This window comes from Gekko japonicus, unplaced genomic scaffold (genome assembly GCF_001447785.1).
Source record: "Gekko japonicus isolate JY-2015 unplaced genomic scaffold, Gekko_japonicus_V1.1 scaffold218, whole genome shotgun sequence".
Lineage (NCBI taxonomy): Eukaryota > Metazoa > Chordata > Lepidosauria > Squamata > Gekkonidae > Gekko > Gekko japonicus.
Genome location: NW_015167536.1, coordinates 1,090,932 through 1,095,458, shown reverse-complemented (window position 1 = coordinate 1,095,458; position 4,527 = coordinate 1,090,932).

Sequence of the window (4,527 nt, the reverse complement as noted above, 5' to 3'; positions counted from 1 at the left end):
TGGATCTGAACCACTAGATTTTGGACTCCTTTGCACTCTCCAATTACTGGCTGAACTGTTTAGCTTCCGGACAGTACAGCAGCTATATAACTCCCACTCCTTCTAAAAGACACACAGAGCCAAAATGGGGAAGAAAAAGCAACCAAGAAGGCATTCGGATTCACACCTCTGAAGTCAGCCAAACAGTTGCACATTGATGACCTGTTACTGAACGAGCTAGTCAGTGACATTTCTTCTTATTCCTCTCCAAATAAGTTTAACACACTGAATATAGGGGAGGAGCCATTAATACATCTATCGCTGGATCACCATCCATCTAATAGAGATAATCCCCTAATACGACGGGGATGACAGCGTCTCAGCCGCCCCGCCCCCCCGCACAGCGAAGGAATTCCTTTTGAGGGTGAGGAGCCAGGCATGCAACTTCAAAAAGACTTCTAAGTTCACTGGTGATCACTGCCACAGTAATAGCTATCTTTCAAAAGCTTAATTATATTTAGAGCAAGCTTAACACACTCTGGCTGTAGCATACTTTGAACGGTTGAAAAAAGTATGGGGCAATGAATCAACCACTGCCAAAGACAGCCATACAAGTGCTGATCAGCAGGTGTCTTAAGGAAATGGTTCTTCATCTACAGTCATACAAGTGCTGATCAGGAGGTGTCTTAAGGAAATGGTTCTTCATCTGGGCTGTTGGCAGTGCATTGCAACATGTGATCATATATGTCCACCTCAGTTTTGGAACTGCCAGCATATTGAGATAGCAAGGTGGGTCACATTGAGCAGAGTATTTAATTCCCAGATGGAGTGGGGAGCATTTTCGTGCAGCATCTTTTGGAGGAGTCCGAGTCCTGTTTAAGCAGCTTTTCTATAAGTGATGCTCATCTTCTCTCTGTTAGACACTTCAGGATTAAGATTACTTCTGAGTAGCCTCTGCAAAAGCTGCACTGTGGATGTGGCAAACTTTTGTTTTACTGTGATTTCTAATTCTTAAATTTGTTTTACAGTGTATGGCCTATGGTCTGTTAAACCTGAATAAACTTGACTGGCCTGACACACTGAACAATGCGTTCAGTGCTCTTAATGAGAAAATATGCCATCTTTCACAAGGGAGTGAAGCTTCAGATATCGCTAAGATAAGCCTCCAGATTTCCAATTTAAACTTAAATCCAAAGAAGCTTGAAACCCCAATTATCTTCCTAGGGGAAAGTGATACTCAGAAGGGGGGAAAGCTGGCACCACATTCTGCCTCCAAACAAATCAAGTTGTATTGTGCATCTCTTCTAACCATTTAAATCGAGGTTGCTGGGCAAATAAAAAAGACATCCTTCACTCCCTGAGCCAGCTTATACACACAGGAAAACACCTCATCGACCTCATAAAAACTGAGAGACTCCCTAATAACCTCTGTGGGATGAGATTACTTTTAACCTTTGGCTGCTCAACAATCCCTCTGATGTTACTAAAAATGCAGAGATTCGTCTCCTCTTCTGAAATTTCTGCCCGTAGAGTTTTCACAGATGAGATGGTCCACCCACTTCTTCCTAAGAGCATACCCACAGTATCTGAGTCCTCTGACCTTGCATCAGCAGCTTCTGCAGGTGCAAATAACAAAGCGCCACCCTCTCCAGCACTCCCCCACAACTCTAACTTCTTGGAGAGACTATTTCTGGCAAGCAAGCAAACATCACCTTCACTTTGGACAATTTAAAAAATCCTTTACAGAATCTTCACTCCATGGCTGGGCCACTTAATTTACTCCTCCCGGTGAGACAAGGCAACCAAGAGCTCCAAGCCCAATACAGCACCAAAACCAATGCCAACCCAGCACGTGAGGGCAGCTCAATTCTGCTCTGTGACTCTGCTAAGAGAAACCGCAAGGCAGACTGAATTAAGGCTTCAATCCCAACTCCTATAAGCATTGAAAAAGCACCCCCAAGGGCAAGTGGATTATTCGGTGGTATATCTTCTATTATAAAGACCTTTGAGTCAAGTTATCCGGGTGAATCCATGGCTGCTGCAGAAGAGTTAAATCACTCTAATTCTTTTTATAATAATGAGGCAGTGAATGTCACTCTCCTCACTACTACTTCATCAGATCTTGAAGCACCCATCCTACCTGGATTACAAAAGACATCACTGGAACCTCTACATCCACCTCACATGACTCTGTCTTGTCCTCCCATGAAGGACTGACTACATGATCAATGTTCCCTCTAAGTTGTGGAGTCTTGTGAGCAAAAATGCTATTTTGTGAGCTACTGGCATTCAAGTTGTGAGTGAGCAATTTGGCTGCCGCATAAATCAGTCTCCTTTGGAGCCATCTTTCCTGAGCTAGGACAAAAATGTGTGAGCCGGAGGCTAAAGAACTGTGAGCTAGCTCACCCTAACTCAGCTTAGAGGGAACACTGTACATGATGTGGTTGAAGTTGCTCTGGGTTCCCCACCAAGGGAGGAAAATCTTATGAGCTGCTCAGATTGACAGTGGCAGCTTCATGGCATCATCCGAATCCTCTCCTGGGATATTGCTGGCTGGCCATCCAAGAGAACTGATCCTTCCTTTCTGGAATACCCATCCTTTGACATTGTTATTCGTCAAGAGACCTGGACTCATGGGCCTATGACAGCAGATGGATTTTTCACATGTGAATTATTTGCCTCTGCTGCGGAAGGGAAAAGCAGACCCAGGGGGGACCTGGCTATTCTAGTCTCTATGAAAGTTTGGGCCACAGTAGTAGAATTAGGGCCAAGTGCCCAACACGCACAGGCCATAGTTGAACAATTCAATAGATTTTGACTTTTAGTTATTAATATATACATAGCCCCTCAAGATAATAAGCTTAGGCTACAGGAAATCTGGAGCAATCCTGGAAAGTACATAAATAGTCTCCTACTGAAGCTCCCTGATGCTCTTGTTTTAGTACTGTAGCCAATGCCCTGCTTAGGCTAGAAGCAGGGCTGGTTCCACTAGAAGTACAAGCCTGGTTCCAAGTAATATGCTTCTGGCTCAAATTAAACCTCTTCACCCCGCATTAACTTCATTAATCCTTTCAGACAATTTTCACTCAAGGTGGGTGAGAGCAATAGGGGACAAATTGCAACTACTTGGTTTCTCCTGTATAGCTTTAGTGCATCTTGGGTACCAAGAAAGCCAAAGGACTAATCAAACAGAGACTATGGGACACAGCCCTTCAAGTTAACAGGTCAAAGGCCCACTCCGCTCTGGCAGTGGGGAACTGTAACAAAAATTTCATTCCATCAAGTTACCTTTATACATTAGAATTCCCCAAACACCACAGAGCCTTCACTCTGGCCCAGTTTAATGCCTTCCCATCTGCACTTCTTGAAGGGAGTGTATAGAAATTTTGATTTCTGCTTTCTATATTCACATGCCTTCTCCTGTGATTACATTCTGATAACATGCTGTGCCTTGTTTCCTCTTGCTAGCCACATGGTAAGGCCAAAGGGCCTAAATAGCCATGCCATAAACCCACATTCTTTCACACTTCCATGCCAAACGCCAGACCTCATGGCTATACTTTCTGGCCCCACATGCGACAAGTCACGTACTAAATGAAGTAGCTAGAAGCAGGGTCACCTGACTGCAGGAGGAGTTTCCAAACTTCTAGCCATTCCTGTGTTGCAGCTATGACAACCAATAATTGGACACACCCATGCCCACTCGCAATTGGCTAATAGCCACACCTAATTTGTGACTGGAATTGGGCTATAATAATTTGATCCCAATGAGAGAGAATCTCTTGCTCTCTTGCCCTCTGTTCCGGCTCTCTGCTTGTTTTATTGCACCTGGAAATGCTGTCCTTTGAGAGACAAAAGACTGCTTTGTGACTTAAAGCACATGGAGTGCAAAGATGGGATTTCCCTTCAAAATCCCTTGGTGTCTAAGTGGACTGTATACATGGGACACTCTTGGACTATGGACACTTCACTGGTAATTATGAATATCTCTAATGTGTAGTTAAGGCAAGGAGCCATAGGTTTTTCTTGTTTTCAGTAATCTCTTATATAGTCTGTTGTTATGTTCTGTACTGAATAAAAATTATTCTTGTTTCTAAATGGTCTCTGATGTTGTACCTGGATTCCAAGTCTAAACTCCTGTGCCTAAGCTGACCACAAGCTACCATTAAGTGTAAAGTGTGCATCTCTGAGTAGAGTTGCTAATGTGTTAAGCCCTAGATGCCAGCTGAGAGTTTTGAATCTCTGCTCCGAGCTGGAGGGGACTCTAGTTAAAAGAGGTTCTGGTGGCACATTGTTCTGAAACCAGAGAGGGTTTAGACCATCTCGTGATTTGTTGTTTAATGTACTGGAAAAGTACAGGATTACCTCTCACCCCTGGACTGGCTTGAGGGGCTTAATTCTGTACAGGGAGATAGGCATGTATCCCATATGTACAACGTCTCTGCCCATGTCAGTCTGGAATGGTAGATATGATCGAACATGTCTTCTTACATTGCTGATTTTACCAGGACATTTGGAATACGTACATTACACCAATTCTGTCCAAAC